Source organism: Hypomesus transpacificus, chromosome 9 (genome assembly GCF_021917145.1).
Source record: "Hypomesus transpacificus isolate Combined female chromosome 9, fHypTra1, whole genome shotgun sequence".
In the NCBI taxonomy this organism is placed as follows: Eukaryota; Metazoa; Chordata; class Actinopteri; order Osmeriformes; family Osmeridae; genus Hypomesus; species Hypomesus transpacificus.
In genome coordinates, this window is record NC_061068.1 from 18,521,229 (window position 1) to 18,548,990 (window position 27,762).

Below are 27,762 nucleotides of genomic sequence, written 5' to 3' on the forward strand. Positions count from 1 at the left end.
ACAAAATAATAGAGAAGGGAGGGAGAGATGTGGAGCACATAGAGAGGAGGAGACAAGGAACCATGGATTGCGAGAGTAACCAAGACAGACAATGTGTGTGTGTGTGTGTGAGAGCGCGAACAAGAGAGGGAGGGAGATTGAGCTGTCACCCTCTTATCCCCTTTAGTAGTGTCGCTTGCAGGAGATCCATGCACACTAAGAAATTAGGCCAATGTCATTCTTACATAAAAACGTCCACATAATGAGTTAGTGACATACACCATCAACGGTTCACACAGATTTACCACGACTATCTGATCACACTGGTTATGTGATCACACATACCCAGAAGGGAATCATAGGCACCAACGTCAGTGATGGACTGGACAGAATATCCCAACTGCCCCCCAGTAGGTGACTAAGACCGCATTTGCTTTCTGGCTGCATGTGTGTGTGCGTATAGGGATTATTCCGTGCCCTGGTTTACATACAAAGGGCTCACTAGCATCTGAATATGCCTGTGTGATGATATCCAACCTCTGAACACACTCAAGCAATTTACAACTGACACACGTCACGTAGGTCACACCTACGCCACATGAGCACTACATCTAACTCTTTGATAGATATATAGGCATATGTACAGGCAGGTGTTATTTGTGCTTTGCATACTATGTTTCAGTGCAGTACAGTAACACCTGTGCACACCTGCCCACCAAGACGCAAGCTCTTTTGGCTACATTCAGGGATCACTGTTTCGAAATTAATTTTGTGCCATTAGTTTCCAGTCGCTAGTAGGTTAAATGAAAAGAAAGTGAGTTGGGTAGTCCTCAGTCGCTTTCCTTGTCTGGCAGAGATGGCAAAAGTGCACATACTTCACTTAAGTAGATGTAGCCTTCCAATATGAAAGTTTAAGTATTGACTACACTTTCACTCAAGTAAAAGTTAAGAAGTATGGGCTCTGACATTTACTTAAGTAAAAACTACAGCAACTCGCTGCTCGCCGGTCTCCCAGCATGTGCAACCCGCCCTCTCCAGGGGATTCAGAACGCAGCAGTCTTCGATCTACCCAGACGCTCCCATGTTACCCCGCCCCTCTTCTCCCTCCACTGGCTACCCATCACGACCCGTATCAGATTCAAGACCCTGGTACTGACCTTCCTAAAAGTACACTCTTGCACTCTTTGAGGTTCATGTTGTTTAATTGGGTGTGCTTTGCCTTCGGCAAGGGAACAACCTTTGTTCTCTCACATATATATTATTATTATTATGATTATAATTATTTTCACACCCCTAAGCCTCAGTCAAAATTTGGACTACATAGACAACATTGATGTCAAAGTTTCCTCTTGGTCCCGATTGAGTTGCTTGTATTTTTATTTACGTTCCGTAGCACAGTTTAGGAGGTTACAACGTTTTTGTGGCAAAAAGTGTCTTTGGTCAACGAAGGGTACTCTGTGCTAGCTTACGTCACTATGTCAGCACACGTTAGCAACAACGCATGGATACAACGTGATAGAGACGTTCTAGCACGCAAGTTGGAGCTTGGAGTTCAGAAATCCACTTTGCCATAAGGGCAGCAAAGATCAATATCATACCTTCTGTAAGTTATGTCGCATTGACATTGATGTGAGTAGTAGGGGTAAAGGGGCTTTAAGCATGCCTGCGATATGCAACTGCACAAGGATAATACTAGGTCTGCCGGGCACTTCTTTACTCTCCCTCGACCCCCCCCCCCCCCCCCCCCCCCCCCCCCCCCCCCCCCCCAGACGGTACTGTTTGAATCGCAATTCCATCTGAAATACTGCCAGTGACAGTGTTGTTACAGTAGCTTGTTTCTAATGGGGTTCGCTTGTTTCAAAGGGGGTTTGTTTGTTTCAAAGGGTGTTCTTAATGAATTATGCAATATGAGTAGGCTAAATGCTTGAAAATATCACTAGAAGGGAAAACGGACCCACCTGCAACCAACGCAAGCAAGCACACCCTACAATTTCCCCAGAAATTGTACATTCTCTAGTTGTAACTTGTTTGACTGCATGCTCTTATGGTTCTATTTCGTGGAGCTCCGCCCCATAGGGGAGCTCTGCTCCTAATGGTTTACCCGCTGCCTAGTGCAGCCAATGACTGAAGATCAAAATGTATCCGCACCTATCACTCACACAGGTGCCCTATATAAGGGGGTGACAGCCGTCACTCATCCTCCCAAAAAATTCAGCACGGGTTGCTTGAATTCACTGGCTTGAAGATAGAAGAGTATCGCGAAGAAAAGAAAAATGAGCTTTTCCATGCCACCGCTCCCGCGCAAGGCTCTTTTAAGAGCCAAGTGCAGGTGCCGTTACCTGGAGGCTGAGGGGGACCGCCACGAATTCTGTTTCGTGTGCATGGGACCCCGGCATGCCAGGGACGGGTTGGTGGATTCCCCTGACTGCGAATCATGCGCTTGCCTCTCCGTTTCGGAGAGGCGGCTGCGCTTTGATTTTTTCCAGGTGGAAGAGCCCCTTGAAGATGTGGTCTCGGCCCTGATCTCCGACGAGGAGAGTTCGGAGTTTGAGGACCACCTCGAGGCGGCAAATGAGGCGCAACCGTCTAGTAGGGACCTTCCTGTGGAGGTTATCCTGAAGAACGTGTTGCGCACAGCCCCCCTGTCCTTTCCTGATGTGGAAGGGCGGGCGCTGAGTTCAATTTCGGAGGATGACGAGGAGCCGGCTCCCGGCCCTACTGTCACTTCTGCACTGTCTCGAAGGGCGGATTTCCCTGCAATCATTAAGAAAGCAGCGGAGATCATGGGCGTTCCGCTGCCGGCCTCTCCTCCTGTGGAGGAAGAGGACCCGTGGGAGGTTGGCCCCCATGCAAAACGCATGAAGACTTCAAAACCCCTGTGCCCCACCATGCCAAAGCTGGCTGATTACGTGCAGGGCTCCTGGGAAGCGCCTTTGATGGCTAACGCGCCAGTCAAAGCGCTGCTCCCTTTCACGAGGGTGACCGGGCTGGGAGAGGCGGTTAAGACCGGCCCCCCGCCCTTGGAACCGTCCCTCGCGGCATACCTGGTTCCAGGGGCCAGCGCGTGGATGACGACTAAGAAGGCAAACCTGCCGTCCTCCCGTGACAAGCTTACTGCCTCTCTGGCAGACAAAGCTTATGTCTGGGGTGCGCAGGCAGCGGCAGCCTCTGGCAACGCCGCCCTTTTAACGGCGGCGGTCTCAAAGCTCTCGACGGAGAAACCTGAGGGCCTGTCGCCGGAGGAGACGTCGTGGGTGGCCAGGATGGCGTCCGCGGCGCTCCACCTGAATCAGGGGGCGGCCATTTGTGCAGGCAGAGCAATGGGCAACAGCCTTGTTGTTCATCGCCACCTCTGGCTGTCCCTGACGGCCATGAGAGAGGCGGACAAGTCTGCCCTGCTGAATGCCCCGGTGACGGGCGAGGGCCTGTTCGGACCGGCTGTGGCTGCAGCGTCCGAACGCTTCTCGCGCCTGGAGGAGGAGAGGAAGCACCTGCTGGGGCATATGACCCTGCAGAAAAAGGCTAACGCTGCTCCCTTCTCTATCCCTGCAGGTGCCACACAAGGTAGAAGGAAACGAGCTCGCCGTCCGGTGGCACGAGCGGCCACTGCGACGCAGGCTGCTCCTCCCGCGACACCTGTTCCACCTTTGGCTGTTCCCCCCGAGAGAGCGGGTTACAGCCGTCCGCCTAATCCCAGCTGGCGTGGTGGCGGAGGTGGGAAAAAGAGGAGGGCGTGACTGGCGGCGGGGACCGAGGCTTCGGTTCCCACCCCTGTTTGTAGGGATGAAATAAAGAGGCTTGGACCTCCGCTTTACTCTTTCCCAGAAAGACAAGTGTTCCATCCAGTGCCTCTTGCAATCTCGACAGTTACTGAGCTGAGCACTCGTACTGTTGTCGAGCGGAGTAATGAGTTGGTTTCGGTTCGCGAGTTTCCAACTACTAGCGATGCCAAACCATCGGGCACGTACATAGCGGAGTCTGGCCCAGCTAGCAAGCGTGTGGCCAGACCGCTAGCCGCCCTCATGCGCCATAACACAGCGTGTGACTCTGTTATCACGTTACATGAGCCACCGCTGCAACGTTACGCGCAGACCTCTGGTCGCGCTGTGAGTCTTCTCGAGGATCATAATGAGGACAGCACTCAGGCCTCTTTTGGCCTTGAGACGCTGCTCCAGCCCTTTCGAGTTGACCCCGCCTTGGGCTGTGTCGCCGAGTCGGTGCACAGCGGCGGCTGGGGTCAGACGAGAGTACGGCCGTTTCCTGTCTGCGGCTCCGCAGCTGAACGCACGCCCGCTCTCTCTGCATTATGCAGAGTGGCGAGAGTCATGCTCACTGTCAGGCTGGCTAGACAGGATACTGAGAGAGGGTTATACCATCCAGTTCATGCGCACTCCTCCTCCTTTCAGAGGAGTGAGGGAGACACGCTTGTCCTGTCCGCTGAAAGCGCTCGCACTTCGGAAAGAGATAGCGAGCTTGCTGACCAAAGGGACGGTGATCCCTGTCCCCAGAGATCGAGAGAACTCGGGTCTCTACTCCCCTTATTTTTTGGTTCCCAAGAAAAACGGGCAGATGAGACCGATTTTAGATCTGAGGGTGCTCAACGAGAGTGTGGCCAAACGGCCCTTTCGCATGCTGACGATAAAGCGTTTGCTGACTTGTGTGCAGCGGAACGACTTTGGGATCAGCACAGATCTGAAGGACGCGTATTTCCAAGTGCCTATCAAACTGAAGCACAGGAGATTTCTGCGTTTTGCCTTCGAGGGGAAGAAGTACGAGTACACGCGCCTGCCGTTTGGGTACGCGCTGGCTCCTCGAACTTTCTCCAAGTGCGTGGAAGCAGCTCTAGAACTGTTACGGCGGAGGGGTATACGCATTCTGGCGTACCTCGACGACCTGTTAGTTCTGGCTCAGTCTCCGGACAGAGCTATCCAGGACGCGATCTCACTGGTGACTCAGCTCAGCCAGTTGGGGTTCGCGGTCAACTGGGAGAAGAGCGCTCCATGGCCCGCTCAGCAGTTTACCTACCTAGGTATCCATTTGGACACTGTTGGGATGAGAGCCAGACTGTCGGCACCACGGAGAGAGGCTATTTCGATAGCTCTCCGTGCGTTCCGGGTCTCACGCACAATCACCGCACTGTCGGTGATGTCCCTGTTGGGGTTGATGGCGGCGGCTCATGTAGTAGTGCCATTGGGCCTGTTATACATGCGCAAGCTGCAGAGATGGTTCGCTCAGCTGCGGTTGGATCCGGTGCGACACCGCCGCAGACTGCTAGTGATACCGAGATCAGTCAAAGCCGATCTGAGCCATTGGAGAGACCCGCGTGTCTTGACGCGCGGAGTCGACATGGGCAGAGTGACATCTCTCTACCCGGTCTTTACGGACGCGTCCTTGACCGGGTGGGGTGGAGTATGTCAGGCGGGCTCAATAGGAGGAAGATGGGAACCGTCAGAGACGCGTCACATCAACCTCCTGGAGCTCGAAGCGGTTCGACTGACTCTGTGCCATTTCGCGCTGGTGTTGAGGGATCAAGACGTTCTCGTCAGATCGGACAACAGGGCGACGGTGGCTTACATCAACAGACAGGGAGGGGTGCGCTCTCCATCTCTTCATCGCTTAGCGGAGGAAGTGTGGACTTGGGCTTTCACGCACCTGCGCTCCCTGAGAGCTCAGCACATTCAAGGTCTGCTCAACGAAGGAGCGGACCTGATGTCAAGGGGCGGCCCGAGAGAGGACGAGTGGAGGTTGAAACCGTCCATCGTTTCTCTGATCTGGGCACGCTTCGGCCAAGCACAGGTGGATCTGTTTGCGTCACGAGCCAACACACAGTGTCCTCTATGGTTCTCGCTGCGCCCACAGGACAGACCTCCGCTGGGAGTCGATGCGTTCGCGCACCGTTCCTGGCCGAGAGGTCTACTGTACGCATTTCCACCTCTGGCCTCCATCCTTCCCTTGCTGGCTCGGGTGAGGTCGGAGGGGCTGTCGGTCATTCTGATAGCCCCCGATCGCCCCGGAGCCCCGTGGTTCCCGGAACTGATGGGGATGATGGTAGACGGGCCTTGGCCCATACCTCACCAGATGGATGCGCTCTCTCAGGCCGGAAGCCTGGTGAAGAGCCCTCCAGTGATCGGAGGCCCACTTATGGCCTGGCTACTGAGAGGGAGCTCTTAGAGCGCAGGGGTCTGTCTGATGCTGTCATTCAGACCATTCTGGGTGCGCGCGCACAATCTACTGCTAGAGGGTATGTGTCGCGCTGGCAAGCCTTTGCACAATGGTGTGGAAAACGGAACCTTGACCCGGTCTCATGTCCGGTCGAAATGTTCTTGTGTTTCTTACAATCGTTGTTTGACGAGGGCTTAGCCGCGAGCACTGTGCGTGTTTACGCGGCTGCCATTTCGGCATGTCACGAAGGGTTCGCAAAGACGACACTGTTCAGCTACCCGCTGGTCAAGCGTTTTCTGGCTGGGGTGTGTAGGCTCAGGCCACCTCCGAGAGCGTCAACACCTACATGGGATTTATCTCTGGTGTTAGACGCTCTGTGCGGACCACCTTTCGAGCCCATAGACAACGTGTCATTACGTTTGCTTTCTCTCAAGACCAGTCTGCTCCTCGCTTTGACTACGGCTAAGCGAGTGAGCGACTTCTGCGCTCTGTCAACGCGAGCGGATTGTTTGATCATCTCGGGTGATCGAACGAGAGCAGTGTTGCGTCCTAATCCGGCCTTTATCCCCAAGGTGATTAGCCGAGCGTTCAGGGCGCAGAGCTGCGAACTGAGAGCCTTTTTCCCGCCTCCGCACAGCGGAGAGGAGGAAAGACGCTTACATGGGCTGTGCCCAGTGCGTGCTCTGTCGCGCTATCTGGAATGCACAGCAAGTATCAGATCTTCTCCCCAGTTACTGATCTGCTACGTTGGATCGAGAGCTGGCTTGCCACTCTCCAAACAGAGACTTTCTCACTGGCTCTGCGAGGCTATTGGTCTCGCATACGAGTCTATGAGATGTCCCGTGCCACCTGGCATTCGGGCTCATTCCACCCGAGGAGTGGCAGCCTCAGCCGCCATCCTCAGGGGTGTGGGAGTGGAGGAGATTTGTGAGGCGGCGTCTTGGTCGTCGCCTTCACCATTTGTACGATATTATCTGTTGGACGTTTCCTCCTCATCTTTTGCGCATTCTGTCCTCAGCATGGCTGGTGGATCAGGTGTAGCGAGATGACAACTTGCTAGGTTCTTGTGGGCCCTAGATGCGAGTTGTTCATTGGTTATATCGCCAAATGTGGGACAGGCAGACGTTCTCAGTTGAGATGTCTTTACTGTATGTATTCTGTTGCCCCTCCAGCTATGCTGTTGTGCAGGCGAGAGAAACAACATGAGTTTCTAAGTAAACTTCCCCTGTTTTTCTTACCCTGGACGGCTCTCTGTGTCACAGTAGGGGTCTGACCGGGAGGACAGACCCTATGTATTATTTACATCAGCAGGTCTGTCCTCGGTGTCTTGTGAGATGATGTGTCTTTTTAGATATAGTCTCACTGGGGGTATATCTGGCCTCGCTCGCTCCGCCTAAACCATTAGGAGCAGAGCTCCCCTATGGGGCGGAGCTCCAGGAAATAGAACGATAGTTAATGGAGGTAACTCCAGTTCTATGAGTGGAGCGGAGCCCCATAGGGCTGCAGGCCCAGCTCGACTTATTCAACCCGGCTGTATTTAATACTTTTGGGAGGATGAGTGACGGCTGTCACCCCCTTATATAGGGCACCTGTGTGAGTGATAGGTGCGGATACATTTTGATCTTCAGTCATTGGCTGCACTAGGCAGCGGGTAAACCATTAGGAGCAGAGCTCCCCTATGGGGCTCCGCTCCACTCATAGAACTGGAGTTACCTCCATTAACTATCGTTATTCCCTTTGGCACCTTTTGGTTTTTCACAATGTATGCTTCATGTTTTGGCTACCTGCAATGTTTTGCAGGTCTCGTTGTTATGATTAGTGACCTATGCACTTTTGTGAAGCTCTCTCTTGGAAGTCGCTTTGGATAAAAGCGTGTGTTAAATGAAAAAATTTAAATAAAAAGTAGTGGTGTAGTGTCCTGCTGGTAACTGGAACTCACATAGGGCAGCCAACTTTGTCACTATGAAATAAGGGACAAAGGGTGGCCTGCCGAAGCAGTGCGGTATGGTTTTGTGTGAATATACAGTGTATAAGCCATGTGTAAGCCATTTGTCATATTGATAGCTATTTGGCAAATTGCCGTATTTACTTAACATATACTGATGCACGTGAGTGGGGTCTGTGATTGGATAGCAGTCAATAAACGGGACATGGGAGGTCACATACAGTATGGGGACCTTGGTGTGCATGCCTAATTTTTCATGAGGAACAAAAAAGCCTCAAAGACCCATAAGGTCCACCATGATAGATTTTCCTGTGTAGTGATAATTTGGGAAAACCTTCAAAATTGATCTCTTAAACAAAATGTCAAATTGACTTAAAATTGTGTACAGATATGTATAATTGATATGAAACGTAAATACAAAATGGCTGAAAGGGGTGTATTTATGTAAATGTCCACACTGCCTCAATATGTTTGTGTTTTAAAATGTATTTTTGAAAGATGGTTCAAACCTAATATGCTTTAAGGTGACACGCCCCTGAAGTACCATGCAAAGTTTCACCTTGATATGTCAAAATATGACAGAATTACAGCTGTTTGAACTTGGACCAAATCTGACAATGCCATTGGAGAAACTGATTATTTTACTATCCAGTTACTGAACTTTGCGTAATCCATGTCTGGGAATGGCTCAGTTGGCTTAGATGTTGTGCTGGTAAGCAAAGGGTCAAAGGCAAAAAATAAATACAATTGTTGACAGAACAATTTCTAGTCTTCTCGGGGGTATTCCAGGTAGCGGGGTTAACAAACTCTGAGATTAACCCTGAACTCTGAGTTGAGTTACTCTAACATGGGAAACTCGGTTCCAGAAAAGCTGATATGAATTTGTTAACTCAACTCAGAGTACGGCAACTCTGAGTTTAATGCGGGCATGAATACTGTACTACCAAAAGCCAACATCTATGGAGCTCCGATACTAGGATTCACCATTGCAACCGACGACAAAAAACGTTGTCATACTTCACCACACTTTAGATATAATTTGTATTTCGTGTTCATGGTCAATCTGAGCACATATTCCGGAAAAAAGCAATACGGCTGTAGCAGCATAGCCTATAGCTACAATTGGCGTGGGAGACAATTGCTGCCGAGTCAATGCATTTACTATTTGAATGCAATAGCCAGTCCGTACATTGAACATTTAACCCCACTGTCCGTTAATATTACAGGAGAAAAAGTGGTGGACTTAATAAAATAGCATGTTCAATGTTATATTACATATAAAAACATACTACGAACAGGTAATGCATATTTTGCTTACAGGCTACGCTTGTGATTGTAGCCTCAACGTCACCATGGTTTTAATCATATTCGACATAATACAAAGTTTAAATATCAATTGGTGGCTATTTCAACTTGTAGTAGCAGTTTCCCTCAACAGAATGCTTTTTATCAAAGGATGATGATGATGAAAGATGACAAAGAGACATTAATGACTGCTGCCGCAGAAATTGATGCAGAGAATTACTATGTAGCTACTGGTAGTTTTCTCTCCCTTTACTTTTATTTACAGGCTTTTTTTGTAATTGTCAGTTACACTGACATTATGAGAATATTGAATATAAAAACGATTTGCACATTCTGACAACAGGGCATGCTGTATACAGTGAGATGTTAATTTAATGGCAGGTGAATTTTGCATGTGGAACAGTGAAGCTAATGTAATCTCATGTACAAGTAAATTAGTTGTACAAACTGCACCTCATGAAGAAAGTGCCAAAAACTGACCACGAGATGGTGTAGGCCTACTTAGGGTAGAAGAATAAAGGCTAATCTCGAAAAAGATTTACTTGAACACCAGTAACGAGAGGATGCATGGTCACAGGTGATGTTAATTGTAGGAACAATAACCTATATGAAAATTAATAGTTGAATTTTCTGAATTTCAATTTTGACCAAGAGATGTTGTACTTAGGGCAGAAGAATAGGCTGATCTTGTAAGGCTATCAACCTGACCCACCTCTCATATGGTAACATATGGAGTTACTGGATGGAGTCTCAACTTGATGGCTCTCACATCTCATTGTGTAACTTACTGTAGCATTGCTAGTCATGTTGATAACTAAGGGTCAAGATTCTGGTGTGATTGTAGTTGTTCTTAAGGAATTGTGAAGCATTGTGAGTGGTTTTTCGGCATTCAGGCTGTCTACTCTTTTACCCCGGTCCGTAAATATGACACGGAGCCTTAACGGAGGTACGAATATGAATGTCTGTTGAATCTCGAATATAAAACAGATTTCACCTCATTCTCAGTTGGCGCAGTGGGGAGGGTGGGTTGGAGTCCGTCTAGTGCTGCATTCAAGTGGGATATTCCCCCTGCAGTGGGATATTAGCAGGCCCAAACGTAATTCGCGAGCGCAGAATTCCGACGAAAACCAGCAGAATTTCAAATAGAATGCATTTGTCTGAAGCCGAATTTTAATAAGCTTGCCAACTCATTATGTCTCTATTCTTTCGAAATATTTAATCTGTAAACAGAGCCCATTGCCACCAGGGTAGTGCTAACATTTAAACTGGTTGTCTTGAGAATGAGCGCGGGTCCTAAGAAAAATCTACAGTAATGCTGCAGAATGTTGTCGCCGCAAAAGGCCAATTCAGCAATAAAAAGTGTGCTACCTGGGGAATGTGCGATTTAAATAATATTGTATATGTACAATTCATGTATCTTATAGACAATTTTTTTGTTTGTAAACATTCGGGATGCGTGCGCTAAGTGGTGGCAGAAAACCGGGAAAGGATAGCATTTATAATGACAAAAGGACACACACGGATCATACAAATAGTTCGATTTAAAAAAGACCAAAAAGGTTGAGGACACCCTTTAAAAGAGAAAGCGATTACCCATTGATCTGTTGCATCAGAATTTTTATTTGGGTCACGAAAGTCTTGAAATTTGAGTGAGAATGTCGCCCGGTACAGACCGCATAGTCGAGCGGCAACCATGTCTTCACGTCATGTCACAAAGTTAATTATTTTACAGTTTAAGAGTCAATTCTACATCTAAAAAGTCGAGCAGGGCAGCTTTTAAGAGATATGAAGAATTCTGCTCTTAGCCGGCTGGTCCGATTATTTTTCTGATTTGTTTAAACTGGCAATCTGTGTGAGACTGCGTTACACTGTTTTGACGTTAGCCTCAGTCAGACTCGTTGCTCACTGGCAGTGTGCACAATGTTGTATTTCACTCCATTCTACACCAGAAACGTCAGGGAGGACTGAGTTTTGTAGATACGAGCCTGCTGAAGATAGCCAGCATATTTGATTTTTTTTACCAAGCCTGTTTCATTCGTCATTTGCCTGAGAAAGCGACCTTCATTATCCAGGCTAGGTTTTGCCCGATCACTTGGTCAGGCTATTTAAAGGTATCGGGGTCAAGTGACTTTTGTGCATTGACAAGTGAAACGTAAATGTCCTTGTCCAAAGGACAACTGCCTAAAAGGTTAATGTCAAGCCCTGTAATCCAGTGGACAGAGATATATGATGACCTGATTGACACTCTCAAGTGTATTATACCCGGGAGAAGTTTGTCTTTTGCAACCGACATGCGCAGTTGAGCCAGCTTGACAGTCGTGTGACGTATGGTGAAAATTGGTCTATTATGTTGTTGCTAAGACCGGTGGCATGTTGATGACGTGCGGAGAGAGCGACGGAGTGGAGAAGTGTGGAGAAAGAAAATAAACGGAGATGGTTATGAGCTCCAAGAGTTACCAGAGCTGTGTCTACTACCACGCACTTCAAGTTCAAGTCTTTTATTTGTCAGATGCACAGAACAACACAAGGTTAGACTGGGCACTGAAATTCTTAAGACAAGACAACGCAAGCACCTGGCATAACATAACATATGTACACGGAACAAATTTACATTTATGCTGAGCCCTTGTGCACTTCGAGCACTGACTTTCAGTGCTTAGGGCGCTTCACTCACAAAACCAGATGAATTCAGTGCACTGAAAGTACCCGGATGGCGCACTGCAAACAGTCCAAAAAAACAGTGTACAACGATGGACACTACTCTTGGCTACGTAGCGGAAGAGGAGAAGCCCTTTCGGCAGCTTTTTCCACTTGGGTTGGAGAAGCGCGTTCATTTTGGCAGGTTTCGCGGGTGTCGCGAGCAGATTTGCGTCCGTCACTTCCGCCAAGTGTTTAACGTAAGTGTGGCACTTATCAGCGACGGAGTGCACTGAAAATGTAAGTGGACTGTTTTTTAGTGCACTGTACTTCATAAAGTGCGCGGTAGTAGACACAGCCCAGTTTTATGAGTTTTTGTCTAATGCTATGAGATATTAAGGCCTTACACTTCGGATGCCACACTATCATAATTGAACAGCCATGTCAATTCATTATGTTTTAATAACTGTAGACCTTCTGGCTCAATGCTGACTTTACCGTGCAAGATAACATGTCGCCGGATTCATAGTCAAAAACGACTTTTGCTGGTGTGTTACGCCCCCCTCCAATTGCTCGGGAGAGGAGGAGCACGCAACTGCCCTAGGCCGCACAGTGGTGAAGGAAGCGGGAGGGTAGCGCCAATGAAGGTGTTTGCCACAACCAAGAATGCCGTGTTACACGGTTTTAATAAGTACACATGTGCATGTACATAAACTCAAACAATAAGGAGGGAGGACAACAGGCAAAGGGTTAGGAGTAGGGCAGTGCCAGCGGTCTGCCAAATCAAAGAAATAAACAAAGAGTCCCTGAGCTTCCCTACCCCTCCAGTCCTCACAATATCACATTACACTTAGTATCTCACAGTACACCTAGTATCTCACAATATCACATTACACTTGGTATCTCACAGTATCACAGTACACCTAGTATCTCACAGTATCACAGTACAGCTTGTATCTTACAGTATCACAGTACACCTAGTATCTTACAGTATCACAGTACACAAAGTATCTCACAGTATCACATTCGCTTCTCTATATCCCTACAACTAACCTCACTGCTACATGACACAGGGTGACAGCCGCTGGCTTCTAACCTAGTGTATATAACAACGAGTTACCTACGGGTGCATGTAAACCCCAGGGTATCTTACCTAGCCCTACTCCACAGACCAGGGTTACAAACACAGTAGGTCTACACACAAACAACTTTCACAGCTCTCCACAATACCAAAACTGGCTCAAACAAACAAAGCCCTCAACACCTCCCTCCACCAACACATACAAACTGACACTCTTAAGGGTATAGAGCTCTCCTGATTGGCTAACGAGGAGCCTTGATGGACACGCCCACGTCATCAGCTGGAAACGCACCACACCTGAGAGGTACCAGATAGCAGGAGAGAGAGAGAGGCCGTAACATGGTGCTACAAGACTAAATGCATATTTTCAAAACTTTCAAAAGCATAGCATGGTATTGCATTTGTCTCAGCTCTAATGGTTCGTGCGCAAAATTGGAGCGACTGACTGGTGGCTCCAAATCCACCCATAAAACACTTAAAAAAATAAAACGGCTTAAAAGACCTAAAGGGCAATGTATATCAAAGGGTTATAACACAATGTTTAAATCTTTAAACAAGTCTTTATTTACAATTCTCTAACTAATAAAAAATATATGTAGCCTATATCTAGGCAAACCTAACCATAATATAGGCCTACTGTTTTTCAAGTCTATATTGTCATTAGATTTTATTGTTGATTGGCCTAACTTTGTATGTAAAAAAATTAATAAAGGCGTAAATATATAGCCTAAACTTACATGCAATTCAGACAAAATAACGTGACAAAGGTTATTGAGTCATCCAAAGTTGCTGTAGTTAGCTACATGCTATGGTAGCCTTTGGCAGTTCTGGTTTAGCTCAACAGTCAGCTAAACATGGCAGTCTTCTCAACCATTCAAGTGCTAGCGCCGGCCATGCTAATCAGGGACGGCACTCTGAACAGCATCGCCGTCCATCGCCGTCCATGCTCTATGCTCCCCCAAGCGACGGACATCCCTGCTAATCAGGGAAGGCACTATGGACGTCCATGACGCTCAGAGATTTAGCTCCTACTGCTCTGATCTCCAACTTAACCTGCTCCCGACCAGGTTAGGCATTCAGCATGTGTTACCATGGCAATCTACCCCGGTAACAAGTGATCCACCGTCGTAGTACAGAAAACCCTGGGTTGAACCTGAAGTTAACTCGCTAATGCCAAATCTTGATTCGTAGTACAGGCCCCTGGGATTCCTGTGAGCCCACATCTAGAACAACACTGCCAGTCTTTGAGTGAAACATTGTATCTGCTTTGGTAAAATGTTCTTGAAATTATTTACAGCTCAGTGAATATCTGTCATAACACTGTAGGCTATGTGGAGACGATGTGTCATGGTAGCTAAGTGTTGGAGAGCACAGGTATGTTTTGTTTTCTGTAACTAGTTTACCCTAGGTAGAGAATAAGAAACTGAGGGGGAATGTTTGTCTCTGTTTATGTGCTGAGGAGAGTACCTGGGTCTCTCGTAATACATTATTATCTAATATATGTACATATGTAGCTGGTGTAGAGCGTTAAACTCACTCCTCAGGTATGTATACAGACCACACGCTCCAGCAAATGGTCAGATTTTCATTGGCTTAGTTGGTAGTGGTCACGCTTGGGATGTCAGAGTTGACGGGTTTGATCCCAGGTGTGGGTGAACGTCGGCCAAGTATAACTCTGAATGGGGCGAGGCCACGTCTGTTACACATATATATACAGTATACAGTATATATAAACGTAAATCAAGGTAACTTACCTGTAGGCAATATTTGAACACACTCAAAATGGCTGACCTGACAGAGCCTCACTGATGTGTGTGTGTGAGCACGCGCGTGCGTTGGTGCTCTCCTCAGAGCTGCAGATAGGACAGATTCAGTGTCTGTTGACTTTTGGCTTCAGTTAGGGATTACCCAGTCCTGGGTGTGGTCAGAGAAGAGGATATTTACGACCCGGGTCCAGCACCCAGGCTTTATGACCTTGCCTTGTTCAGACTTGTATAAGAGGTAGGGTCACCAGTGTATGGCACCTCACAGCATTTTAAAAACTGTGCTTTACCCCACCCACCCACAACCAGTTAACCAGTAAATTTTTAAACCTGAATATCTGCCTTTTTGAATTTGTGTTTGTGAAAGGTGTGCATGACCAGTGTATTAGGATTGAGTTACAGCTGAAGGTGTGCCAGAGTATGTGTGTGAGGTGTGTATGATTCCTCACAGACTTGAGGCGCTTCATTGAGTTTTCAGCTACAGGTGTGTTTGTGTGTGTGTACACGTGTGTATGTGCATGTGAGTATGCAGATGCATACATGAATGTGTATATTTTGTATTTGTAAGGTTTTCTTTGTGATTGAATTACACATGAGTGTGTTTGATAGTGTGCGTATACACTAGGGGGGAGAGGTGCACACTTGAATGTGTATTGTACGGTCGGGTGTACGGCACACTGAACGCAGTCACGTATCAAATGGCTCCTGAAAAGAGGCTTGTTGTTTCTTGCGGCTGTTTTAGACACTTCCTGTCCGTCTCTCTATTCAGTCTTCCAGCACCGGTGCAAGCTCAACCAGTTCCTCTGCTATATGATCCCTTCTACAGAAGACTAGGAGATATCTAGACAGGTGTCTTTGTCTTGACTATCATGCAGAATATCTGGGTGTTCTCATGGCATTTTACAACAAAAATAGGTGTGTGTGTGTGTCACTTGCATGTTACATTGCCCTGCTCAGCCGTTAAGGAGAATGGTGCCATTCCACACAGTGCGTGCTCTATCTTGTTCCCAACAAGCAGTTGCTGCATGACAGGTGAGTTTTCATGCATTCAGGGGTTAGTGAATGCTGGCGGACTGTACCAACTCTGTCTACAGGGGTGTGAAACTTTCCGAGAGAGCGAAGGCTGCTGAATATGTAGCGTGTTGGAAGTGCCTAGTCACGTTGTTGTAAGGAAACAGGTGAAAGGAGAGAAAGGGGACACAGAAACAACTTGATTTAGTCAAAGCTAAAATATACGATGATACATTTTTGTATTTCATCATCAAACTTGATCTGCCTGATCCTGTTTCAGCCTGTTGACATTTCAAATCCTTCTATCCTACAGAACATCAGAACCACAATAGTTAGCATGAAGCTTCTTTCAGTGTTAAGATACTTGTATTTGCAAGCATACCTGCTAATGGTTACACCGTAGAGCCTCTTTAGGCTGGGTGTGAGAGTGCCTGCATTATGAGCCATGCAGAGGTAAGTGCCAGCCTGCATTCCAAGAGCCTGTGTTGACTGGTGCTGCATTCTAAAAAGTTGTATTGACTGTATGTCTTGCAGGCAAGGCTGGGCTGGGTCAGGCATATTTCAAAACATGAATGCAAACACACACACACTCTCCAATGCAGTCTACTGGCTCAGAATAGTGATGATTGAATATTAATGAAGGAAGTCTTACATAACAGACACATCCTGGCGGATATGTCTTTGCTGCTCTAAGAACCTCTAAGTCACCTTCACATGGTCAGGACTGGCCACAAACACCCACTGTAGCATGGTTTGCACGGTTAAGATTAGCAATACTTAGTTTATAATAAAGTATGGTAGTTCTTGGGGGCACCACCTCTGATTTGTGAAAGGGACAGAGGAAACCTTATTTAATAATATTGAATAATAATAGCACTCGTAATAATCAGTCTAATCTTGGAATTCTATGAAAGTAGAGCAGATCATATAACGTGAGAGATAAGCGAGTATTATACACAATGATTTATTTAAGAGAATGTAATTATGGTGAACACATACCAGGTAAGTTATGGGTTAGTTGGGCTAAAGCAGTACAGTAGGCCTAAATTCTAATGAGAGCGCACTACACAATGGCTGCGTAGAGCGCGTGTGGAGGGGGAGGGGAAAGTGAGAGTGAGGAAGAGGTACAGAGGAAGAGGCTTCTATAGTAACAATGGACAATCAATAGCAACTGACCTAACGATGGTCAAGTTAAATCATTTCTAAAATACAATCAAACATCAACAATTCAATCACAACATGCCAATATGTCACAAGTAAGAAATATTGCAAATCGCAGTTACTTTTGTCGGTTTGAAGAACGGAGTCAATGGTTCGTTATGTCCAACGAATAGGAAACGGAATCTCTCGTCAAAGTTCCGGGCGCAAAGTGAATGTGCAGGTTATGAGGTAAATGTGAATGTGAAAGGTGAATGTCGCGAACACCTCAAGTTGATCCTACGAACAAGCGGGGGTGATTGTACGTTTGGGGGTTTTATACTCCAAAGAACAGGGGGTCATCCGTGTGAAGGTCACCTCTCTCATTGGTCAGTTACTTCCACCTGGGCGTCGTCTTGAGATCTGCCCAGAGGTGTGAAGTTGCTGATAGTTTAAGTTCCATAATCTCAAATGTCCATTAAATGCTTAAACTTCAGAATAGAGCAATACAACGTTCATAACTGGTTTTGTTAGTATGATACAATTATTTTTATATCAAGATTGACTGATTTAACTATATCTGAAGGGGAGTTATAATCAAACATCAATTAAACACGTTCTAGGTAAATGAGAAAAACACACATTATAACACATCGACTACTGTCATTGAATTAGTGTCCATGAGCCATGTAGTCCTCAAGAAATATGTTTGTAAATCCACAAAAGAAGTTCTCCCTTATAATCCTTTGTCTGATACTGTGTGACCATGTGGTCTCTGTTCCTGACCCCATGCTGGGTCAGGGCTTTGAAGCGTCTACTTTTGGGAGATAAGGACAAAGGGGGAAGGACCCTTCCCCCTTTTCGGGGGTAGGAGAAAGGTGTGGATGGTACCACACCTTACACACACATACAAACACTAACACACAAGTCGTCCCGGATGATGGTTTCCCAGTTGTTCACTGACAAGACGTATGGTCGTACACAGGCAGCTTCTTAGCAGGCTGCTGTCCAGGGCTCCTCCAGGGTCACATTCCCCTTGAGACAGGGTCATCCCCGGGATAGAGATATAGGACTCTTGAACAGGCAGGGCATAGAGATGGAATGTGTAGATGGGCAACTTGAAGATGGGAAGAAGATGGCTGAGAGGACAGCTTTGGTTGCTTGGACTTCAGTGTTTCCCACACAAACGAATTTGTGGCGGTGCGCCACAGAATCAACACCGGCCGACGCATATTGCGTTTCGTTATAAATAATGTTTTTAACGCTATCTAAAACACCCAGCGTATTCGTTCAGCTGCATTTCCTTTCCCTGCTCTCCCTCCGTCTCTCGGTCACTCAAGCGTCTCACATACACACAGTCACAACGTCAGCACATGTTAGCAACGACGCTATGCGATATCAGCGAGCCTTCAGCATTAGTACCGTAGCTAAGTCTAGGAAAGTTTAGGTTATTTTTCACTAGGTTCCTACAAACATGTCTTAATCTGCTACACAAGTGGATTCCCCATCGTTCTTTTGGTGAGCCGTCTCACGAGCCCTATTTACCCGTCATCATGGAACCGACCAGCTAAATAGTTATTTAGCACTAGCGTTGCTACCTGCATTTATGCAGAAATTCTTTGGAATATTTTCAGGCTTCAACCAGTGCTGCTCAAGCATAAAGACAGGGTCAGGGAGAGAAAGAGATAGATTCGTTAGCCATTGAAGAAAGAGTAGGAGAGGAGGAGAGCATCCAACATAGCTCACTGATTCTTGAGAAAAGGGACAAAAGTACTTCTGAAAAGTGACAACCAAAAAATCTATAGTACATTTATTTGAATTGTATATCTTCATAAACATGGGTCTCATCTATCATGCAATGAAAAGGAACAGGTTTTTTTATTTAACCACTTAAAAACAAAAAACATTTACTCATTGAGGAACTTGACATTTGTCAATTCCATCTGACACATGATTTTTTTTTTTTGTGTTTGATCAATTCAACAACACTGTAAAAGACTTAGTGTGTAGAAATGGTGTGCCTTAGCAAGGTTAAGTGATAAATTGCATTGTATACACTTTTAATATGATTTTACATAGTTTTGGAATCAGCCATATTAAATTACCTTCATTTAGTTTACTAATTTTTTCATTTTTAATGTATACAATCTGTGGTTTTGTGCACACAAAACACTGATGCATGTATATAAGTTGGTGTTTTAATGTATGAACACACTCAATTGAACAAAATAAACAATCTTTTTTATAAAAATGAAAAACCTCCATCTTGCAGTGTTGACACACATTTGACGGTTTTGACACACAATTAGCGGTGTTGACAAACTAATCAAGAATCAAACTGATTAAAGATAATTAACTAGTTTTGACTTGGCAAAGGGAGAGAGTATCAAGGAAAAGGGTATCAAAAGTCAAACAAAGAGTACCTGATGACAGGTAGCTTACATGTCAACACCGACAGAAAACAGTTCTGACAGAGTTGACGTCTGACGGAGTTGACAAAACAACATGTTTTTCAACTTAATCATGTCTAGTTAATGGTATCAATTTACATTTTCCTCAGTTGCCAGCAGCCATTAAACTTAATAACAACAAAATAACTTTTATTTCAAAATTCTTGATTGAAATCATCCCTACTTTGAAGACAGTGTTGACACATAAAAGCTGTGACCACAGGAATTTCAACTTGTTTGCTGAATATTATTATTTTTTGTTCAACTTACAAGACCATGTGTTGGAGTACTGCATCCATCAACAGAAAGAAGTCAAAGGGAGTCCTCAGGGTTAAAGCTGACCAATATATGCCTGATTTATTTCGAATTAGAAAAATATCTAAAGGAGTTGACATGAATTGATGACAGATTTTGAAAGACTGTTGTTAATGTATAAACTAATGCAATGTTTACTTTAAGTATTTGGTGATATTTTATTAACCTCATATTCATATTTGTGATTTTTTTTTTTTTAAACACTATTTATTTTTTTGTTATACTGTGACCTATACGGAGGACGAGTTCATTTGCATGGGCTTTCATAGTACAGTGCCGGTATTTTATAAAATGACTATGAAATAATATAAATATATACAAAACTAAAGGTCTAAACATACACAAATCTTTCATATAGAACTTATAAAGCCTTTTAAAATGAAATAATGTATAATCTTTTAAGTCAAATTGCAACATTTTGATGGGGGACATGTTTTGTCCCTTATTTCAAGAATCAGTGAGCTAATACATACATATTTAATAGAAGAAAAAAGTTATGTGTAACGTTCTGTGACGAATGAATGACCCCCCCCCCCCCCAATCTGTGGGAAACACTGGACTTTGTGTGTGTGTTGAGACCATGTTATGAGACCATTAGTTATTTTCCTCCCTTTTTAAAATATCATGCTGCCTTTTCAACATTCTCTCTCTCCTTGTTTTAACACAAATTCTCTCCTTCTTTTATCACTTGTTTTAACACTAACTCTGTCTCGCTTTCTATGTTGCAGCACTTCTCTCACTCTCTTTTTTTTCCCAGCTTCCTTATTCAGGGTCACTAGTTATTTTTGTGTTTACCTTGGCCCTCTCTGTTATCTGTGTGTGTTTTTCAGTGTGTGTGTGTGTGAGTACTTGGGTCTGTGTGTGTGTGTGTCAGGACAGCCACCAAGGTTTTTTTCATATGTGTTTTTTGTTACCATGCGCTCATTTACAGATAACTGATATTGGATATAGGACCCAAAACTATTTTATAGATAATAATATTAAATCTTGGCTTAAAGCTGTGTTTAAAGTTGCTGATGCCAACCCTTAGAGTATGTGTGTGTGTGTGTCTTTGTTTGTGTGTGTGCCAGAGTCAGCCTTAGAGACCTGCATCAGGGGCATGAGAGAGTTAACTAGACTTACCAAGACCAAAGCCCGTCTACGGAGAGCCTGCCCACTCCCTATTAAGCCCCATTGTACTGAATGTGGTTGCAGTTCCACCAGAGTTCTACTGTGGGTGATCGTGGGCGAGGGCAAAATGAATGGGAGTCTATTGAGCTAGAAGGCTAAATTAGTCTCTTTTGACTGATTATCGTTGAGAAATCTCAGATTTGATTGTAGTTCAACATTGATTATAGGATGAAAGTTGAATGAACGAGTACTTTCGATTTCTTACAGCGTGAGTATTTGTTGCTCATATGACGCTAGTATTCTGCTAATGAATGCTGATTCTATTACATTTACATTTAGTCATTTAGCAGACGCTCTTATCCAGAGCGACTTACAGTAAGTACAGGGACATTTCCCCCCGAAGCAAGTAGGGTGAAGTGCCTTGCCCAAGGACACAACGTCATTTGGCACGGCGGGGATTCGATCTGGTAACCTTTTGATTACTAGCCCGACTCTCTCACCGCTCAGCCATCTGACTCCTTAGGGTCATGATGAGATACTAGATTAGCATTCATGAGGTGCTTTGCATTGACTATTTATGGTTAAAAATTGCGTGTTCAGGGCGGGGTACAATGCTGATTCACGTACACACACTTGTGGGTAATCTGTGATTTATAAAGGGAACATTGCGTACAGGTGTGAATACGCATGGTTTTATAAATCTGCATTTTTGTGTGCATACGCCATTTTTGGCTTTTGGGCGTACGTACACTTTTAGTAAGAATCCTACGCACAGTTATATAAATGAGACCCCTGATTATTCTAATAAAGTCTGGCCTACTTCCACCACCTTTCAATTTTCAATAAAGTTTTAAACAAAACTTGCTCATCTTGGAAAATAGCATTAAATCCATGCGAATATTAATAACATTTTCTAAATTGTGTGCCTGTTTGTGCACATTCTTAAGATTTTTTGCACTGTCAGTTCTGTTTTTGAATAAAGGGTTGGAAATTAATGCTTTTTTGTTTTTTTATCCGATTCATCGATTAATTCATTAAAGATTCGACAGATTAATCAATTATTAAAATAATCGTTAGTTGCAGCCCTACTCCTTATCCCTTTTTTCTTCTCTCCTTCACCTCACCCCACTCACTTTTCACATTGTCCATCGCTAACACACTTATCCCTCCCTCCCTACATCTGTCTGTCTCCCTGCTTCTCTGTCTCCCTCCCTCCTTCCCTCCCTCTCTCCCTCTGTTAGGTCTCTAGGGACAGGATGTTTAGCATACATTTTTCATCCATCCCTCCATCATCCTAACAATTCGTCTAATTCTGGAGAGCAAGAGAAAGATACAGAGAGAGATAAAGAGAGAACTACGGAGAAAGACAGCTATAAAGAACGTTTTATAGATACAGAGAAAGAGAGAATAAAAGGTAGTGAACGGAGAAAAAATTGGGTGGGCATTGAGAAAATGAAATCAGCATGAGCGGGGGATAAAATGACAATGAGACTAGTACAAATGGAGAGAGGAAAAACAGAGATGACAGGACACTGACCATATATCCATCATCCCCCTTCCACTATTAGTCAGTGATTTGTGGCATACAATTGAGCAAATGAGAAGGAGAGAAAAGAAGAGAGAGACAAGTAAAGGAGAGTGACAGACACACTGGGGGATGGATATCATCAACAGAAAGATACCTCACACTGTTTATATGTCTCTCTCCCTCTCTCTTTTTCCCTGTCCGTCACTCTCCCTCCTCCTCCCTCTCTCTATGTCCCCTCCCATACTGCTACTGTTACCATGGGGGTTTTTCATCCAATTGCATCAGCCCTCTCTCTACGAGCCTCTATGCATTACGCTCCACGTGGAAGGAAGTGATGCGTTCTTACAGCAACAACATAATTTCTTTCCACTACAATGGCCACTCTGATGCAATATCCACTCCTCATCTGTGAAGAAGCGCACATGGATTTGTAATCTGATTCTCCACATGCATTGCTTCGGATGTTGGATTCAAATTTGATGTGAGTGTGTGAGAGAGATAGTAAGATAGGGAAAGGGTGAGTGAAAAAATGAGAGTAAGAGATTTGTTCCCATGTGTGTGTACCGTTTGTAAGAGAGAGAAAGATATGGAGCAGGTGCTAGAGAAATTTAGAGGGAGAGGGAGAAAAAAGAAGATGGAGATAGAGACAGAGAGAAACAGGGTTTCCCGCAGCACCTTTTCAGTTAAGGCGGCCGGCCAAGCAACACACGCCTGCCACCTTAACTACGTTTACGTAAAAAAAAAACTCTATCCGCCTGTTACTCTCCCTTCCATTCCAAAATGCCAGCCTCCTTTCTCTGCAGACCGCATTAGTCTATCGCACAAACTAGTCCCCCCCCCCGTCTGATGGCAAACCCCACCCTATCTACCACCTTAACTAACACATTTTCTGCGGGAAACCCTGGAGAAAGATGGAGAACGAGAGACAGAGGGAGAAGACAGAGAGAGGGAGGAAGAGGTGAAGACGGAAAGGAGGACCCCAAGCACAAACGCACAACCCCCCCCCCACACACCACAAGATATCTGCACTGTCAATCACTTGGCACTAGTGAATGATGAGTGTTCTGTTCATCTGGGATAACTTTAACATCACATCACAGCTGAACTGTGCGTGCACACACACTCACACCCATGCACAAACAAACACTGATTTATTCCACATAACAATCAAGCCCTAGTGGTGTATAAAGTACCCAAAAGCCATACTTGAGTCAAAGTAAAGATACCTTGCTGGAAAATGACTCCAGTAAAAGTAAAATCACCTATTAGAATACTACTTGAGTAAAAGTCTTAAAGGATTCATTGATTGCATAAACGAACTTACCTTGTCACAGGTGAATAACGAAAGTTAGTGGGTAATGGACATACAGTGAACCTCAAAGTCCATTGACACCTCTTTCCTATGCAAATCTCACAATTAAAAAATGTAGCTGTAAAACGGTCGGTTTTGAAAAAGCCACCGATGGATCCACTTTTTTGGCTCTGGTCTGTACCTTTGTCACGCACCCAAATTTGCTGGGCGCTGCTCTGTGTACTTCCACGGAATTACAAAGAACGTTTTTCAAGGATATAGAAAATGGACTACGGTCATAAATGCAGTGTTCCAGGCTGTACAGGGAATGCTGACACTTTTCAGAGTCTTCCCAAGGAACCAAACACTCGACAGGCTGTGATGTTTGTCTATGCTGTTCCGACCTTATGTTCATAACAATAGCAAGCTGTATGATGTTGTCGTCGCTAACAGTTATTAGCAATGCTAACGTATTCTGCCAGCATCTAGCATCGGTAGAATGTGTGATAATTTAGTTTATTGGCAATGGGGCTAACGTTAATATATGTTCCTGACTGTGTTTCATTCAAATAAATAACCTGTGTTGTCATGTAAATCTACAATTCAAGATGCATGTTTGTCTAGATCTATTTTTCAGCAAGATGGCTAGAGCTAACTGAAGCTGAGTTGAATCACGATAGTTTGTTTGCTAAGCTGTAGTGCTAACGTTACCCACCAAAGTCGATCCCGTTTGCTTTGACAACAGAAGTGGAAACAACGAACGTTATCATTTCGACTAGTCAATCTGTTGAAAACAGTGTCGTGTAGACTCAATAGATTTATTTATACGTTTTTATTTCAAGTCTCCACCTTCTCGTTTCAGTGAGTGCTGTTGGCCGTGTTGCGTCTTTGCTCAGTCGTTGTAAACCAACCAATCAGCGCGCAGCTAATCTATAGGAGCATACCATAAAAGGGAGAAAACGTCTTGTTTCATTCTGAGACTATTTCACAGGATGCATCAGGGCTCATAGAACAGCACTCATGCCGTTACCAGCCCAACCAATGTTACATACCCTATTTGGAGACCTTAAGGAACATTGTGAAATACCCCAAAAACCCAGTCAAACACCCCTTGAAAGTACCGTATTTTTTGGACTATAAGTCGCTCTGGAGTATAAGTCGCATCAGTCACAAAATGCATCATGAAGGGGAAAAAATTTAAATTGCACCGGACTATAAGTTGCATTTATTTTTAAATGTATTTCAAAAAATTCAAGAACAGACATTTTATCTGGAAAGGCAAGTTATTCAACTACACAATAGCACACAGAACAGGCTGAATAGGTGTCCGGTATGTTAACGTAACACGTTACCAGTTATCCGGCTACACAATAGCATAAAGAACATACCTGGGAGGCTGAATAGGTTAAATTAACACAACAAGCTAGCGAGTCCAACAAGCAAGTTACCGGTAAACTAGTTCACCAAGCTCCCGATCTCATTCCACATCACCGAATCCGTTGAACTCGTTGGTTCATGTCAGTCAGTATGAATTAACATTTAAAAACATGTTAAATTATATATTGACATAAGTCAAACCTGACTATAAGTCGCAGGACCAGCCAAACTATGAAAAAGAGTGCGACTTATAGTCCAATTTTCTGATATTTAATGTATTTAAGTAGCCTATTGAAAGTAAAAGTACAAGGAAATGCTGTTAATAAAAAAGCAAAGGGTCAACATTTTTAGAAGTTTATTCTTTTACGTGCTGTGGCCACCATGACCAAGGACAAGGAGTTGTGTTGAAAATATTTGTTTATGCTAATTATGATAACTAAACATTAACGTTGAGGCTCATGGGATTCATCTTAATTTACCTGAATGTGTTTCCTGAGGTTGGATGTGGAGTTTTTGAATGCCAATATTTCAGTAGCTTTGGGTAAGCATTCATCCGGTAAGAAGAACCTTTCACTCCAACATTTAAAAAAAATTCTCGCAAATATGGCAACCCAGCTAACAAATTCACGTCCCCGAATGTTATCAGGACGTCGCAAGGGAACGCCCCCATTACTTTCTTTTGTAGGGTCCCCTGAAAGTCCCGAGGATGTTGCAGACAAACGTACCCGGGACGTCCATGTAACGTCCTCATAACATTTAGGGGAAGTTCAGGGGACGTTCCCTTGCGACGTCCTGATAGCTTTCGCATACCAAATGCAGAATCAATTTCTCAACCTTAATTAAAGTCACATTTATGCATATAATGGATATTTATTGTATACATAGTAGGGCTGGGCGGTATGACGGTATATACCGTGCAACGGTAGAAATGTGTCTACCGGGAGAGATTTGGCTATACCGTTTCAACTGCGGTATACTTTTCAGTGTTTCCCACACAGACTTATTTGTGGCGATGCGCCACAGAATCAACACCGGCCGCCACATATTGCGCTTCGTAAACTTTTTTTTTAAAACACTATTTAGGTTAAACATGCAGCGAATTCTTTCAGCTATGGAAGCAATTCAAATGAAAATGCATTTTCCAGAAATGCATTTTCATTTTAAGAATGTGGCTGCATTATTTGACTCATAAATGAAATTAGTAATCAATCATCCTATTTGCATTTTAATTTTCTTCTTTAAGACTGCTCATTCTTTCCCTTAATTAAAATGAAAACGAAAAAGACATTTTAAATTTAATTTTCAAAATATGCCCCGCAAATAGATACCAAAATTCAATTTGAAATTGAAAATGAAAATGCATTTCCAGAAATGCATTTTCATTTTAAGAACGTGGCTGCAAAATCGTGACCACAATTCAAATTCAAATGCATTTCCAGAAATGCATTTTCATTTTCAAGAACGTGGCTGCAAAATCGTGACCACAATTCAAATGAAAATACCCACACAGAAAATCCAGGTTGAATCAAGTCACGCTAGCTAGCTACTGTAGTTCAAGTTCAAGTCTTTTATTTGTCAGGTACACAGAACAACACAAGGTTAGACTGCACTGAAATTCTTAAGACAAGACAACGCAAGCACCTGGCATAACATAACATATAAGTAGGTGAACACAATTTACATCAACGCTGAGCTTAAATAAGTGAAACTTCCTACATATAGCCTACAGATAGCAATAAATATCGACTATACTAACCCTAATACTAAAACTTCCTAAATTACAGATAACAATAGATAGTACACTTTACTAACCTAAATGCACAAGAAACCTGTTTCAACCCTATAACCTATTCTAACCTAAGTGGAGTAGGCTACAGTACAATAGTGCAATGTCAATGACCATACAGGAGCCTGTTGGCGAGGTACAGTGAGGTACAGTAGTGCAAGTTACTGATAGAGCAACCAGTAGCTGAAAGTGACAGTGTATAAGTGACTATTGCTAATAGCCAATTTTGGATGGTCAAGCATATTTTTCATTGTCTCCTTATTCCTATCAAAGTCAATGTTTGGCCTATAGGTATGTTCATTTGCTGACATTTCATATCGGTTATGGATAGTGAAATATTTGCTTTCTGAGAGATCGGACATAGCATTTAACAGCATATAAGGAGCATTTAACAGCATATAAGGAGTTATCTATCAGAATATATCTGTAATGCGGCTGGGTGTGATGTGATTCATCGTCCACACATCGTCTGGAAGTCAGTTTCGATCAAATACCAACGATCTCCATACTACATCTTGCCGACGTATCTTCTACACATCGGGCCGACGTCGGCAAGACGTAGCCTCTGTGTGCTATCCCAGATGATCTGGGTCTTCCTCAAACTAGCAACTCAGTTTGTTCTACTCGGTCACGGGCATCAGACTCGAATATATTATTAGTTTCTACCAGCTCAGCTAATTCTATCAGTGTCTGCACAATTTGAGGGAGCGCCATGATCTGTGATGCGTCCTCTAAAGACCCAGCAATTCAATCAATTTCCCGGCACATTTGCCATGTATTGCAATGCATATGTGCACACCACCCCCTACCGAACAAGATGGGTAGCTCGGTCAGCAGGGAGCTGAAGAAGAGCGGCTACTGACGTTACTCTGCTGCGCCACTCAG

At 44.5% G+C, this 27,762-nt stretch overlaps 1 protein-coding gene across 6 annotated transcripts in view; it reads left to right on the forward strand.

Moving 5' to 3' along the window:
• The window catches only part of plekha6 (pleckstrin homology domain containing, family A member 6), a 206,347-nt gene that overhangs the window by 143,911 nt on the left and 34,674 nt on the right, over positions 1 to 27,762 (forward strand). The window lies entirely within an intron of this gene.